This window comes from Leopardus geoffroyi, chromosome C2 (assembly GCF_018350155.1).
Source record: "Leopardus geoffroyi isolate Oge1 chromosome C2, O.geoffroyi_Oge1_pat1.0, whole genome shotgun sequence".
NCBI classification, from domain to species: domain Eukaryota; kingdom Metazoa; phylum Chordata; class Mammalia; order Carnivora; family Felidae; genus Leopardus; species Leopardus geoffroyi.
The window spans coordinates 36,636,090-36,653,852 of record NC_059333.1 but is presented as its reverse complement, the minus strand read 5'-3'; the positions used below and the strand labels follow the sequence as shown (position 1 = coordinate 36,653,852).

Sequence of the window (17,763 nt, the reverse complement as noted above, 5' to 3'; positions counted from 1 at the left end):
CAGCTTTGTGTTTCTTTTTCAAGATTGCTTTAGCTATTTAGAGTTTTTTGTGGTTCCATACAAATTTTAGGATTCTTTGTTCTAGCTCTGTAAAAAAATTCTTGTGGCATTTTGATAGGGATTGCTTTAAATGTGTAGATTGCTTTGGTCAGTAGAGCCATTTTAGCATTTGTTTTTTCAATCCATGAGCATGGAATGGCTTTCCATTTTTTTTTTTTTTTTTTTGTGTCCTCATCTACTTCTTTCATCAGGGGGCCTTTGGGTGGCTCAGTTGGTCAAGTGTCCAACTTCACCTCAGGTCATGATCTCACGGTTAGTGAGTTCAGCCCTGCATTGGGCTCTCTGATGTCAGCACAGAGCCCATTTCAGATCTTCTGTCCCCTTGTCTCTCTGCCCCTTCCCTGCTGGTTATCTCTCTTTCTCTCTCAAAATAGATGAATAATAAAATTAAAATTTTCTTTTATCAGGGTTTTATAGTTTTCAGAGTATAGATTTTTACCTTTGGTTGGGTTTATTCCTAGGCAGCTTAGGTTTTTTGAAGCAATTGTAAATGGGATGGATTCCTTGACTTCTCTTTCTGCTGTTTCATTCTTGGTGTATAACAATGCCAAAAGATTTCTCTGCATTGATTTGATATCCTGTGACTTTACATAATTTGTGTATCACTTCCAGCAATCTTTTGTGTAATCTTTTGGGTTTTCTACATAGATTACCATGACATATTCAAATAGTAAAAGTTTGACTTCTTCCTTGCCCATTTATGTGCCTTTTATTTCTTTTTGTTGTCTACTTGCTGAAGCTAGGACTCCCAGTAATATGTTAAATAACATTGGGGAGAGTGGACATCTCTGTCTTGTTCCTGATCATAGGGGAAAAACTGAGGATGATATTAGCTGTGGGTTTTCGACATAAAAATCTTCTGCACAGCAAAGGAAACGATAAAAAAAAAAACAAACCAAAACCTAGGAATCAATTCCAATATGAGAAGATATTTGCAAATGACATACTCATAAAGGATTAGTATCTAAAATACTTAAAGAACTGATAAAACCCAAAAAACAAGTAATCTGGTTAAAAAATTGGCAGAAGACATGAATAGACATTTTTCTAAAGACTTACAGTTAGGTGGCTAACAGACACATGAAAAGATGCTCAACATCACTCATTATTAGGAATATACAAATCAAACCACAATGAGATATCACCTTACACCTGTCAGAATGGCTAAAATCAGAAGCACAAACAACAAATGTTGATAAGGATTTGGAGAAGGGCTGTTGCCCTTCTTGCACTGCTGGTGGGGATGAACACTGGTGCAGCCACTGTGGAAAACAGTATGGAGGTTCCTCAAAAGTTAAAAATAGAACTGCCCTATGATCCAGCAATTGCACTACTAGGTATATACCTAATGAATACAAAAATACTGATTTGAAGGGATACATGCACCCTAATGATTATAGCAGTGTTGTCAACAGTAGCCAAATTATGGAAAGTGCCCAAATGTCCATCACCTGATAAATGGATAAAGAAGAGTTGTAGGGGGGAGAGGCACATGGGTGACTCAGTCGTTTAAGTGTCAGTCTCTTGATTTCAGTTCAGGTCATGAACTCACGTCGTTATATTGAGCTCTGTATCCAGCTCTGTGCCGACAGAGCAGAACCTGCTTGGGATTCTCCCTGTCTTTCTTTCTGCCCCTCTCCTGCTCTGTTTGTGCTCTCTCTCTCTCTCTCTCTCTCTCTCTCAAAATGAATAAATATACATTTTAAGAAAGAAGAGGTGGTATATATATATATATATATACACACATATGTATATATAGATAGATAGATTATATGTATATATTATATATATGATGGAATATTACACAGCCATCAAAAAGAATGAAATCTTCCCATTTGCGATGACATGGATGGAGCTAGCATATATTATGTGAAGTGAAATAAGTCAGTCAGAGAAAGACAAATGCCGTATGATTTCACTCATAGGTGGAATTTAAGAAACGTAACAGATGCACACAGTGGGGAAAAAAGTGCAAACCAATAAATAGACCCTTAACTATAGAGAACACACTGAGGGTTGCTTGAGGGGTGGTGGGTAGGGGGATGGGTTAAATGGGTGATGAGTATTAAGGAGGGTGTTTGTTGTGATGAACATCAGGTATTGTATGTAAGTGATGAATTACTAAATCTTATACCTGAAACTAGTATTACACTGTATGTTAATTGGGATTTAAATAAAACTTGGAAGACAGAAAAAAGAAAAAAACCTCTCTGGCACAATACAGAAATGACTTTGAAAAATGGTTCCAGTGCTTGGACTGATGATAAAAAGGAATTCAAGAACTATCCTTTATGGACTACCTTCTAAATACAGTTATCAATTCCCCAAGCCCAGGCCTTCATAATAGCATGACAAATATAAATGACAGTCTTTTTTTCTTTTTTTTTTTTTTTCCAGAAGAACTAAAGGAGTTTTTGCAAAGATTACTGAGGTTATTCTTATTCAATCACCCAACATCTCTATGGGTATGATTTCTCTTATTATTCCAATTTTGCAGATGGTTAAGGTTTTTGTGGCCTGTATGTTTAAATAAAGTTCTTTTCAGAGCTTTTAGGAGTGTTTGAGGGATAATTATACAATGGAGACCCTTAGAGTTTGGTTTCCTGGGGTCTTACCCTTCCTCTGCATTTCTCATTTCTTTTTGAAGAATTGAGTAGATCCTGTTACAAAGGCATGAGAAAATAGAATGTTTTTACCACAATACAACCTTCTTGAGGGCAATACATTATTCAACCTTATTCAATAAAATACAACATAATATGGAACTTCTGTGAAACCAGTATCTGTGCTAAGAATAGCTTTTAGAAAAAAAAAACACAAGAGAAATTCTTCCAAAATCTGCCTGTTTAAAAAAAATAATAATAAAACAACCGTGAAAGCTCGTGTCAGAGGCTAGGTTTAAGAAACTAAAAGGCAGCTTATTTCATTGATAAAGAACAATAGCAATTTATCTGTCAACCAGCATTCAATAGACAGGAAGGTCGGTTTCCAAACAGTGGAGTTATAGATCTCAACAACAGAGTCACAGAAAATAAAAGGGACCATAAAAGGACTTTAATGTCATTTATATAAAGCTTGCGACTGCTGTCAACTCCACCGAAAAGATGCATGGATTCTTTCAGGTACAAGTGGCTTTTTAGCAATATTGACATATTTTTATTCACCCCTTTGACAAAGATGGGAAATTGGTTAGTGTGGCAAAGAGCACAGGATAGCCAGCACCACCCCACTGTTATTCTTTACAAATAGTTTTGTGCTAAAATAAAGCAGTTATAAGTGGAAGGAAGGAAACTTAGGCTGCAGTGATGCTACAAAGCTAGTCCATTCTGACTTCAAAATGTCTGATAAATGTATTCCCTGAGGAAAATATGTAATAATGCTGAAATATTAAGTTTAAACTGAGGTTTTTCACACAAAGGAAGTGAAATTGTTTTCTCATGTTCTTACCTCACAAAGGGTTTGTAACTTACACAGAATTTGAGTGAGAAATGCAATAAACACCTCCCATACACACATGCTCATGAGTTAAAATATTTATTTTCCCCTTTGCCTAACATAACAGTGCATAGTATTTGAAAAACAATTGAAATTTAAGACGCAACTAGAATAACTTTAATAACTAAACCAAATTCAAAAACATGTTTTGAATTAAAGGCAGATTTTAGAAAGAGAAATAAACATTTTAAGCACACACATGCATGTGCACATGCACATGCACACACATATATGTAAACACACACAGGGCAATCTTTGAGAACTAGAATAAAACTAGAGACGGACAAAGTCAATAGGCCCATATATTGAAAGGAGCCCATAATGTAAACCCAACAAAAGCAGGGACTTTATTCTTTGCCGTATACCCACAATTTTGAGCAGGGAAATATTTAATATGTATTTGGGAAATGAAAAAATAAGGATAGTTTTTCAGAAAAAAAATAAGGAATGAATAGTAAATGCAGTATCTCAGAAAACAGAACTCCGAAATTTTCATTATATGCAGTCGTGAAAGCCTTTGAAAAAGTTTTATTTAAATACACTGACTACAAAAAAACTTAACCATTTGCAAAACAAGAATAATCAAAAATCATTTTTCAAATTATTTTTATGAAATAATATTTTTATAAAGTTATTCTATTTTCAAACAAACAGGCTAGCAAAAAATTATTTATCAGCTTAGTAATATCCTCAATAAATACATGACTTATTTTAATATTGAAGGCTTTATTAGGGCATTTTTTAAATCTTAAAATATGTTATTAGATTCAGTGTAAGGGTAATGCTTTGCTAAAATGAAATGGAGGAAAATTCTATTTTATCATGTTATATCTCATGAATTACTAGAACTCCATGTAGATTGTGTAACAAGAAGACTTTTTTTGCCTTATTCATGTGCTTATAAAATATTTTCCTGGACACTTGTTTTATAAAAATTGGCATTTTTGTGAATTTATTAGGGCAAATATTCATATTTGTTTTATCAAATATCTCAATTTGAGATATTCTATATTGATTGAGTTAATGACCCATAACTTGGTTGCATTTTTTTTACTCTGATTCCAGATTTAGCCTTGAGACTTGCTTTGGAAATTCTGTATTAGATGACCCAACATGAGAAATAGCATGAGAGTACTTGCATGTTGCTGCTTGCTCTCTTGTGTCTTCTGTCATCACCTTGAGAACATACCCAGGCTAGTCTGCTGGATGGTAAGTAACATAAATACCAGAGTCAAGTTAGCCTACCTTTTCCAGCCAATGCCAGCTTCAGTCTACTGACAGGCAGACATGGGAACTATCCCAGCCAAGAATAAGGCCTAGCTACCCACCCCATAGGTAAACTATTGTCTCTGCTACTATAGTCTCATAGGGCTTGTTTTTGTTGTTGTTCTTGTCATTGATATATCATTCCATGTCATTAGATAATACATATCAAAGTAACCCCACACAAAAAATTACATTGTTTATTTTATTTGCATGCTTTCCTTTGAGGGTGGGGAGAGTCACTAACCTTATACTATTAGATCATGAGCACAGCATTTTTTGTAAAGAGCTTGGCATTAATTAATTCAGGCTCAATTTATATCTGAAAAGACCACACTAGCAGTGAGAGAAAAGATAGTGTCCTTACGGTGTCCTCATGGTGAACCAAAATTTGACCTCGTCAATTATTCTGTTGATATCCCAGATGAATTCTCTGAAATATTTCCCCTATGGGTTTCTCTTTAGTTTGTTCTCTAAAGGCTTTTAGGAATTCATTAGCAACAAATAGAGAAAAATCTGTTTTCACTTGCAATGCCTGATTTTATCCTTGTAATTCCTGAGCCCTTAATCTTGGAATTCATTGAAAAACTAAAGACAAGTAAAAGTTTTTTTCCCTTCCTTTTCTAAGGTTGTGAAATATAAAAAAGGTATCTTGGAGCAATACACTAGGTCAATGTAATTTCTTCCTAAACTTACACATATCTTTCTAACTTTATTCATTAATACCATTTATAAGTTTGAAATTTTGAAAATATGTGTTCATTTTTTCTCAAAAGGTAAGTTTAAATACAGTGGTTTAGTAGTATTCTGCTAAATTCTGAACAAATTTCATCAAGCTATTAAAAAATATGGACTTGGGGCACGTCTGGGTGGCTCAGTCTGTTGAGCATCTGACTTTGGCTGAGGTCATGATCTCACAGTTCATGGGTTCGAGCCCCATGTCAGGCTCTGTGCTGGTAGCTCAGAGCTTGGAGCCTGCTTCAGATTCTGTGTCTTCCTCTCTCTGTCCATCCCCTGCTTGTGCTCTCTGTCTCTCAAAAATAAATTAAAGGGTTAAAAAAATTTTAAAAAGTATGAACTGACAGGGTGTCTGGGTGGCTCAGTCAGTTAAGCATCGGACCCTTATTTTTGGCTCAGGTCATGATCTCATGATTGAGATGGAACCCCCATTGGGGTCCTTCCTGGGTGTAAAACCTGTCTGGGATTCTTTCTCTCCCTTTCCCTTTGTCCCTCCCCTGCTCACACTCACTCTCTGTCTTTCTCTCTCCCCTCCTCAAAAAAAGAAAAAAACACAAACTTATGAATTCACTAGTATATATATATGCTTGTTTATATATTGGGACATTATAGGCTGAAAACTGGCCCCAAAATATGTCCACATCTTAACTCTTTGAGCCCATGAATGTTATCTTATATGACATGAAAAGGACTTCACAAATGTGATTAAATAAAGGATCTTGAAATTGAGAGATTGTCTATTACCTCTGGTGGATCTGATGTAATCACAAGTGTCCATATAGAAGGGATGCACGAAGGTCAAAGTCAGAGACAAGGAAGATATAGTAATGTACACAGAGATTGGACTGATGCACTTTGAATATGGAATAAGGGGCCACCAACGAAGGAATACAGACAGCCAACTAGAAGCTGAAAAAGGCAAGCAAACAGCATCTTTCATCAAAGCCTGTAGAGGAAACCAGCCTTGTTGATACTTAGATTTTGCCCCAGTGAAACCAGTTTAGTACTTTTGACTTCCAGAATGGTAAAAGAATACATTTGTGATGTTATAATCTATTAAATATGTAATAATTTATTTTGTTATGGCACCAATAAGGAACTAATACATAAGGTTAATGAGCTTATAAGTTTTAAGGCTGCCTGCTGTTTTAAGGCAGTGTTTAATTGTATTTATTTATTTATTTATTTATTTATTTATTTATTTATTTATTTTGGGTCTTGATTGCCTCTGCTTCTAACATTCCAGAATTAAGTTCACAAATGTTTGGAGGTACAGCGCATTCCCTTTTAGCCCTTATATTTATGAAGTGCTAAATACAATTTAGCATCTCCCCACATGATTGGATCTTGGAGTCATAACAACTGAGTCTAATCCAAACATGGTTCTTACAGCCACAGATACTATTACACTTGATCCTTGAACAACACAGGTCTGAACTGCCTGTGTCCACTAATACTCAGATTTTTTATATATTAAATAAGGTAGAGTACTGTAAATGTATTTTATCTTCATTATGATTCTCTTAATAGTATTTTATTTTCTCTAGCTTACATTATTATAGGAATACAGTATTTAACACAATAATACACAAAATATGTGTTAATTGACTGTATTATCAGTAAGACTTCCAGTTAACAGTAGGATGTTAAATTTTTCAAGAGTCAAAAGTTATATATGTATATTTGGCTCCATAGGGGTCAGTACCCCTTATAGTTCCATTGTTCAAGGGTCAACTGCACTTAGGGTTCTCTGAAGAAATGGGTGCAAGAACTTGGTTAACCACCCTAGGAGGAACCTTAAGGTTTAGGTTTGTCACAGATTATCGTAGTTGAAAGATTAGTGCCCTATTATTCAAATTTTCTTCTAGTTCTTTTATGTAATTTAAATTTCCTGTCTGTCCACACTTGATAAAATTTTTCTAAATTTTACAAATGTTTCTACGTACTGTATGAAGCAACATTTCCTTTTGTCTTTAATGTACTTTAATCTTTCTTCAGATTGCTCTCCTTGATCTTACTATGCTGTTATTTAGAAAGGAAGCCTGTGTTATTCTACAGTATAAAATATCTTATGCATTTTGACCATTTGTCTTCTTACCCTTTCCTTTACTAAAGCAAAGTTAAGAGTTTTCTGACTGACCTCATACATTTATGTTTTCCCACACTTTTGTAGATCCCTTTGTTCTTCACACAAGACTTTCAAACTTGGTTGTTTCTTTTTTTTTTTTTTTTTTTTTTTGAGAACAGCAAATTTTGGACAAAACTGTGCATTAGGCAAAATGTGCCTAATGCTTTTATAGTTTTGTAGTCAGTATTATTGTTTTCCTTCCTAAAACTTAGATCTGCATTTTGTAACACCTATCCTTCACTTCATTCCAGAATCATTGCTATGTTTGTTTGAGCTTTCCAGCAAGATATGAGTTAATCTCTAATGAACTATGCTGTTGGCAGAAAACCATAAGGGTTCTCCCAGGGAGTCATTAACAGTTTAAAGAGAAATATTCAGTCTTAAACTTTTTCAAAATTAAAATAATAAAACTTCACAGCTGATCACATGTGATAAGGAGGTTATTTTAGATATGTTTTCCCGGTCAAACCTTAAACTGCTCCAATAGTTTGTATAACTGAACTTGTTCCCTTTTAGGTAGCTTAAAATAATTTGGGTCCATGGGAATTCTCTTAAGAATTAGCTGCATGTATATAGTGAGAAAACATTTTCACTTCACATAATGATTAATTCAAAGCTACTGAATGAAAATACCTTTAGGGTGGGTGCCTGTGTGGCTCGGTTGGTTAAGCATCTGACTCTTGATTTCAGGTCAGGTCATGATATCAATGGTTAGTAGGATCAAGCCCCATGTAAGGCTCTGCAGTGACAGTACAGAGCCTGCTTGGGAGTCGATCTCTCTCTCTCACTCACCCTCCCAGCTCAGGCTTTCTGTGTCTCTGTCAAAATAAATGAATAAACACTAAAAAAAAAAAAAAAAAAACAAAAAAAACAAAAAACCTTTAGGCAAAAACAAAACATTGGTCCTTTATCTTGTGTGTAATGCTAAGCATTCACACAGAAACGGCCTATTATACACATGTTCATGTTTTATATGTCTTCCCTTGAATTACTTAATACTTTGTTAATTATATTACCAATGAATTCAGAGAAATTTATCAGAGTTTTTCTAAAATTATCAATAATTAGAAATAAATATTCCATATAAAAAGTTAAAATTCATAACTAGTATTGGCACTTGTATTTTTGATGTGTTTTATAATTTCTAACAAGACACTACAGCACCTGTGGTTGCCAAGAATGTAATATCACCACACTTGAAAGTTTGTTGATGGAGCAAGGAAACCATCTTGACATATTCTAGTTTTAAAACAAAAATACTGTGACTCACTATCTATATTTCTGGGTCGTTCCATTTTCTAATATTCATTAACTAACTACCCTTTGCTGCCTGTCAAACCACATAGATGGTAACATCTAAAGAGCAGCAGTTCTCAGAGACAGTTATAACTTTGGCAGAGGTAAGAAATGTTGATGTTTTGAACCAAAGAAAGCTTTCTATGATTGGTGATCAATAGTCAAGTTCTCATGACAAAACAGGAGTTTAGGGATTGTATTTAACACATTCTAAGTTGCATTTGACTATTTACTCAGAAGATACATTCACGATATGAATATGTGTTATACGTGTGTGTGTGTGTGTGTGTGTGTGTGTGTGTGTGTGTGTATTCATGGCATGTCTTGTCCTACCACAAAATACCAGCCTAAAGTCTAAACGTTTGTACTTTATATAAATTATATGCCAAGTTGACATTGCATGAAGCTTAAAGCCTTCCCTTGTATGTAATGACACCCAGTTGCTTTCGGTGAGTAATTCCTCTAGGCTTCTGTTTTTCTTAAATAAGTACAATCCAGTAGTTTGTTTATACTTTCAAGGTTTGGAGGAAAAGGTCCTTACAAGGATGGCTTTTTACAAAGGCAAAGAAGAAAAGGGAAATATTATAGATACAGTAAGTATCTAGTTTTTGTTGTTGCTGTTGTTGTTGCTATTGTTAACGAAATACCAAGTTGTTTCAAAAAGAATGGGATCCTTCAAAAAGGATTTACGACTAAAAATAAAATCCAGAGACCACTTACTCTTTCCCTTTTCTGTTCTCTTTTGACCGAAATTCCTAAATCACATGATCTTGCTGCTTAGAGTTTCTACTGCTGAATGCGGGGTTAGGTGAAACCGAAGATGAGTGAAGTTAGAGTCAGTGATGAGGGTGAGTAGAGAAGTGTGCTATTATGGACGGAGATTAGGAGAAAGACTTGGAGCTATATTTTCATTGTTGGAGAATAATACTTGTGAATTTAGCAGTATTTATTCTTCTTCCATATTAAACGGATGTGAAATGGATATATACTTTCAAAGGCACAAAAATCTAGTCTTTTTCTTTCAAAGTTCTGTGGTCTTTTGATAACAATAATAATATAATAGTATCAATTACAATATTGTTTTATGGTCCTGTGGTCTTACTTCTTATACATAAGCAACTACCTACCTTTTCAGATACTCATGTAATTATGCAGCCTTATCAATAAATCATATATTTTCATCTATGAAACATTTCTGTTGACAATCACTCATTATTCATACCAATATGAACATTTTTAGTGTGCTCAGAATTTATAGTCATACACATAAAATATTCTCAATGCATTATTGCTCATAAGAATATGTTAAAATTACAGATCACACATAATATTTACATTGAGTGATAATAGCATCTACAGGGAGAATTATGCTTATTTAAATTGGAATAGGGGCACCTGGGTGGCTCAGTCAGTTGAGCGTCCGACTTCGGCTCAGGTCATGATCTCACGGTCTGTGAGTTCGAGCCCTGCATTGGGCTCTGTGCTGATGTCTCAGAGCCTGGAGCCTGCTTCCAATTCTGTGTCTCCCTCTCTCTCTGCCCCTTCTCTGCTTGTGCTCTTTCTCGGTCTCAAAAATAAATAAAAAACATTAAGAAAAAATTTTTAAAAATAAATTGGAATAAGTTGTCAGTTTTGGCAAATTTTATCTAATAAAATATCCTTAAAAATACATTTCAGGATATCTTGTTTAAAAAATTTAACATATAAAGAATCTGACCTAGAATATCTATTTTTTTTCTGTTCTTACTTTTTTTTTAATTTTATTTTTTTATTTTTTAAAATTTAAATCCAAATTAGTTAGCATGTAGTGCAACAATGATTTCAGGAGTATATTCCTTAGTGCCCCTTACCCATGTGGCCCATCCCCCCTCCCACTGCCCCTCCAGTACCCCTCAGTTTGTTCTCCATATTTATGAGTCTCTTCTATTTTGTCCCCTTCCTTGTTTTTATATTATTTTTGTTTCCCTTCCCTTATGTTCACCTGTTTTGTTTCTTAAAGTCCTCACATGAGTGAAGTCATATGACTTTTGTCTTTCTCTGACTGACTAATTTCACTTAGCATAATACCTTCCAGTTCCATTCATCCATGTAGTTGCAAATGGCAAAATTTCATTCGTTTTGATTGCCGATTAATACTCCATTGTGTGTGTATATATATATGTATATATATATATGTGTGTATATATATGTATATATATGTATATGTATATATATATGTATATATATGTGTGTATATATATATATATATATATATATATATATATACCACATTTTCTTTATCCATTCATCCATCGATGGACATTTGGGCTCTTTCCATACTTTGGCTATTGTTGATAGTGCTGCTATAAACATGGGGGTGCATGTGTCCCTTCAAAACAGCACACCTGTATCCCGTGGATAAATTCTTAGTAGTGCAATTTCTGGGTTGTAGGGTAGTTCTATTTTTAGTGTTTTGAGGAACCTCCATACTGTTTTCCAGAGTGGCTGCACCAGCTTGCATTCCCATAGAATATCTATTTTTTTTTAAATGCATTAGTTTCCAATTCTATGTTATAAATGCTGGGTTAATAATTAACACATATTTCTTTTTCACAGAGATTTAAAAAATTTATATTTACTGAACTTATCATATATGGGACTGCTTAGCTATTTGAATATTTTGCTTATAATCTAGAAACATGACACAAAGAAGTAATTTAATATTGTAAGATTGAGCATCATCTTTGACACTCAAGCTGCTTGAGTTGAAGTCCTGACACTGCCACTTATTATCAGGATGAACTTATAAATGTGGATAATACTATAACCTAAGCCAAAATTTATTGCAGGAAAGGGATAAAGTTCATAGAAATAGTGACCAAGAAAAAAAAACTCTCTTAAATTGTTATTACCTTGCACTACTTTCTTTGTAACATTTTTGTCATGTTTCCATTTTTATATTTTATTTTAATTTTCTTTTAAATTAGCAACTTAGATTACCCTAAGATCTTATTTATATTGCTGACATTATATGCTCTTAACATTTTCTTGTTACCTAGTTTGAAAACTCAAATATTACCAGTTGAGGTTTGTATTGAGATTAATTTTTATAAATGTATTATGGAACTGAAACCAGACGCAACGAAAGTTGGGTGAAAAGATGTGCAGTGCTGGTACCTTGCAATCCAGAAAGCATGATACCAGAAGACATTTACCTTGTTCTGTATGTATTGGCAGACACAATAAAGATATTTCTGGGGGTGTATTTAAAGGGATTATAGATTTTTCAAAACATTGCCAGTCCAGAAGAAGACATATGAGTAACCCATTAAAATATGGCAGGGTCTAACTGTCAGGTAGAAATAGAGGAAATGGTAGTTTTTGCTTTTAAAGTAAATAAACCGTTTCTTCCAGAGAGGAGGAGTTAAAATGGTGGAGGAGTAGGGGGACCCTGATCTTGCTTCATCCCTCAATCACAGCTAGATAAATATGAAATCATTCTGAACACCCAAGAAATTGATATGAGGACTGAAAGAACAAAACTGCACATCTACAAGTAGAAAAACAACCACTTTGTACGATAGGAGCTGCAGAGAGTTGATTTGGGTGAGAAAAGATTTGTGGGTGCTCCAGAGGTGAGGGAGCCCTGATCATGGAGAGAGGAGAGAGAAAGGATGAAAATATGCACAGGGGATTCCACAAGAAAAACTCTTCCCCAGAACCATTGACTGTGGAAAGGAGAAGGTCTGAATACTGCAAATTTTTATAGGCAACAGAGTGCCAAGTCTGAAGCTTTAGAGGTCTGTGCCATCACCAGGATCACACCTGGAGGGCATAGTAGTGCTCCAGTGGGGAAGGAGGGTAGAAACCTAGAAGCAGGCAGCATGGTCTGAGGATACCCTGGATTGCACGGGGAGAAACAATTCCTCTTATTGGAGTGCATTTGGGAGAGTGGTGTGACCTTTCAGGGGACAGAAAACCCAACAGGTGCTATTGACTTGCCATATTCACTATCACAGGTATGAGGATACTGGATGAGGGCAGTGAGCCTTGGTGTCAGCTTTCTTTTGCACTTTGCCATATACTTTGAGCTGCTCTATGGTGGCGTGACGATTTTCTGGGACAAACCTACTCCCAGGCACAGTGTGGGGAGACCCTTCCCCAGAGGATCAGTGTGGGTCTGTGCCACAGTGTTCTCTGAAGTTTGGAGTTTTGAAACCCAGCCATGTCTGAGATAAACATGGGGTGATGTGCCGCCTGGAAGGCAGACAGCTTGTACACAGACAGTGTGAAGGTAGTGATCTGACAGAAGCTGAGGACAAAGGAGGGGTGATTGTTTGCTCTTCTAGGACTTCCTGAGGTGTGACAGGTGCGAGCTTCTCACTGCAGAGATAAGAGAGCAGAACAAGACCATCTCCCTTCCACCTGCCTATCAACACCAACCGACTTCAATGAGGAAAACGGTACCAACAAGTGGAGGCCAGAACTGCTTTAACCAAGCCCCATCCCCCTGCACCCTGTAGGTGCAAGCCAACTAGGGCAAGTCAGCCTGAGAATGAGTGCAAGTAGGCATGGGTGGAACATACCTCAACATCATAAAGTCTGTGTATGAACAACCTACAGATTATATCATTCTCAGTGGGCACAAACTGAGAGGTTTTCTCCTGTGGTCAGGAACAAGACAGGGATGTCCACTCTCACCATTCCTATTTAACAGTACTGGAAGTCTAGCCTCAGCAATCAAACAAAAGTCATCAAGACAGTATGGTACTGGCATAAAAAGAGACACGTAGGTCAACGGAACAGAATAGAAAACCCAGAAACAGACACACAACTATGTGGTCAACTCATCTTTGATAAAGCAGGGAAGAATATTCAATGGAAAAAAAGACAGTCTCTCTAAAACCACCACAAATTGTGGTGGGAAAACTGGACAGCAAAATGTAGATGAAACTGGACCACTTTCTTACCCCATACATGAAAATAAATTTAAAATGGATTAAAGATCTAAATGTGACACAGGAAACCATTAAAATCCTAGAGAAGAAAACAAGCAGCAACCACTTTGACCATGGCGAGAGCAACTTCTTACCAGACACGTTGCAAGGGGCAAGGGTAACAAAAGCAAATATGAACTATTGGGACTTCTCAAGATAAAAAGCTTCTGCACAGTAAAGGATACAATCAGTAAAAGTAAAGGAAGCCTACAGAATGGGAGAATATATTGCAAATGACATATCTGGTAAAGGGTTAGTATCCAAAATCTATATAGAACTTACCAAACTCAACACCAAAATATAATAATAATCATCATCATCATCATCATCATCATCCAATTAAGAAATGGGCAGAAGACATGAATAGTCACTTTTACAAAGATACACAGATGACTAACAGACATATGAAAAGATGCTCACTCATCATCAGGGAAATATATATTAAAACCACAATGAGATACCACTTCACCCCTTTAGAATGTCTAAAATTAGCAACAAAAGAAACAACAGGTGTTGGTGAGGATGCAGAGAAAGGGGAACACTCTTGCACTGTTGGTGGGAATGCAAATTGGTGCAACCACTCTGGAAAACAGTATGGAGGTTCCTCAAAAAAGTTAAAATTATAACTACCCTATGATCTATCAATGGCACTACTAGGTATTTGCCCACAGGATACAAAAATACAGATTTGAAAGGATACATGCACCCTGATGTTTTTGTCAGCATTTTGTAGCCAAACTACAGAGAGAGCCCAAATGTCCATCCATTGATGAATGATTATAGAAGAGGTGGTGTATATATGTGTGTGTGTGTGTGTGTGTGTGTGTACATATATATATATATATATATATATATATATATATATGCATATATGTATGTATATATGCACAATGGAATATTACTCAGCTACCCAAAGGAATGAAATCTTGCCATTCTAAATGACATGGATGGAGCTAGAGTGTATTATACTAAGCAAAACAAGTCAGAGAAAGACAAATGCCATATGATTTCACTCATAGGTGGAATTTAAGAAACAAAACGGATGAACATATACTAAGGGGAAAAAAAGAGAGAGGGAAACAAACCATAGGAGACTCTTAAGGAGAGAACAAACTGAGGGTTGATGGACAGAAGTGGGTGGGAGATGGACTAGATGGGTGATGGGTATTAAGGAGGGCATTTGTTGTGATGAGCACTGGGTGTTGTATGTAAGTGATGAATCACTGAATTCTACTCCTGAAACTAATATAGCCCTTTATGTTAACTAACTAGAATTTAAATAAAAAATTGAAAAGTAAATAAAAGTCAAAACAAAAAAAAATAAAATTGAAATTATCTTCTTTCAGATCATCAATCTGGCTGCAATCCAGGTAAAATATAGGTTATAAATTAATATGTTGGAGGAAGCAGAACCTGGCAGTTTTACTGCCATTCTCTGTCACCCCAAACACACACACACACACACACACACACACACACACACACACGCACACACACGCACACACAGATGTACATGAACGACGAATAAAAAAATCCACAAATGAATATACACACATACACATGAAAGAGATTTTAAAAAATCCACAGACACATGCACAAGTATGTAAAGAAAAATGTATGAACCAGAAAAAAATGGTAAGTAAAAATGGAAAAGATCCTCATAAAGACTACTGTGAAAGATGTTGGCTAGTCCCACTTCGATCCTGGTATTAAAATCCACAGGGATAGTAGATAACTCTCCAAAGTTTGGGGAATTCAGAGGAAGTCCTCTGTACCCTATTTCTTTCTGTACCCTGTACCCTATTTCTTTCTGTAATTCTGGGTGATGACAGCCTCCCAGGCCTTCCGTACATCACAGTGGTATGAAATCAACAGAGGAGATAAGGCTGAGTGGGATATAACTGTGCCAGAGTGGCAATACATCACTCTGAGGAAGCACTACTGAGTTCTGGTTTCCTCTAAGGAGAGGAGAGAATGACCATAATGTAATATACTACCATGGATAGCACAGAGAAATAACTGGAAGAGACAGCTAGCAGATTTGAGAGGTACTATGACTGTGCAAGCACGTGCTGTCAGGAGATGCAGAATGGACAGTACCTTGATAAAATGAAGATGAGAGAATCTCAGTGCTTGACTGCTGTGAGGTGAGGAGAGATAAGAATTTAGTCATGCGTTCATCCCAGGTGATATAAATTTAGAAAATTTTTGACTTTCCAAATACCAGACACAACCATATGACGTTATAATGTCAGATTGGACAGAAGGATGAGGAAAAGAAAAAAAAATTAGAACTTTTAATTTAATATTATAGGCACAACTCATTTTATTGCATTTCACTTTACTGCGCTTTGCAGATATCACATTTTTCATACATTGAAGGTTCGAGACTTCATTGGAGGAAGTCACTGCAAATGGGGAGAAAATAGCAAGATAATTAGCGATAGAATTAAGTGGAGCCTGAAGATGTGACTGCAATGCTTCAATCTTGTGTTAAAAATTTAAAGGATAAGGAATTACTTCTTATGGATTTTCTTTCTTGAGATGATATCTACTTGTGAAGATATCATGAAGATTGTTGGAATGACAACAAAGAATTTAAAACATTACACAAACTTAGTTAACAAACCAGCAGCATGATTTGAGATGCTTGACTCCAATTTTGAAAGAAGTTCTACTCTGTATAAAATGCTATCAAAAGCATCACATGCTGGGGCGCCTGGGTGGCTCAGTTGGTTAAGCATCTGACTCGGCTCAGGTCATGATCTCACAGTTTGTGGGTTTGGGCCCCGTGTCAGGCTCTGTGCTGACAGCTCAGAGCCTGGAGCCTGCTTCAGATTCTGTGTCTCCCTCTCTCTGACCCTCCCCCATTCACACTCTGTCTTTCTCTGTCTCAAAAATATAAACATTACAAAAATTTTAAAATAAAAAAAGCATCACATGCTACAGAAAAATTGTTCGTGAAAAGAGTCAATTGATGCCACAAACTTCATTTTTGTCTTATTGTAAGAAAATGCCACAGTTATCCCAGCCTTCAGAAACCACCACTCTGGTCAGTCAGCATCAGCATCAGCATCAAGGCAAGACCCTGCACCAGCAAAATGATTATGAATTGCTCACAGCTTAGATGATAGTTAACATTTTTTAGCAATAAAGTATTTTAAATTAATGTTCACACACTGTTTTTTTTCAGAAAAATGCTATTGGAAACTAAATAGACCACAGTTTAGTGTAAACATGACTTTTATATGCACTGGGAAACCAAAAATCCATTTAACATGTTTGCAATGTTTGCTTTATTGCAGAGATCTGGAACTGAACCAGACCATATCTCTGAGGTAAGCCTATAAATGTTTTACATTGAAGGTAGTTCTTTTATCTCTATTCAAGAGGTACTATTTAGGAGAAATGCATTTTTAATTTAAAAATGTAGAAGATAAACAAACATGTTTTTTAAAAAAAAATTTAAGTCATTTACAGACTGGAATTAGGGGCAAAAGGTCAGAATGCCTATATTACTAATATTAAAAATGGCTACTCAGCAATAAACCTGTAAGAGTATAAATTAGTCAATAAAATATATTTAAATGCAGATGGGTCATTAATTGATTGAATTATACCTTTTGTTGTTTAATTGGTAACTATAAGCACAAAATTTAAAAAACACTATTAATGTAGCCATTAGAAATCATAAAAAAGAACATGACAATATTTATTTTAAAAAATTATCTTATTGGAAATTAGCATGCATCACCTGCATAATCTGGAAAAGAGTTTGAATGAGTCTAGATTCTATTCTTTTCAGCT

General features: G+C 35.6%; 1 long non-coding RNA gene across 1 annotated transcript; it reads left to right on the top strand.

Annotated features, from left to right (window-relative positions):
* The first annotated feature begins 2,455 nt into the window (after positions 1-2,455).
* Positions 2,456-17,441, top strand: LOC123610730. The gene is made up of 3 exons (XR_006718269.1): positions 2,456-2,525; positions 4,621-4,764; positions 17,262-17,441. It is a non-coding gene; the product is annotated as an uncharacterized LOC123610730 (long non-coding RNA).
* The last annotated feature ends 322 nt before the right edge of the window (positions 17,442-17,763 follow it).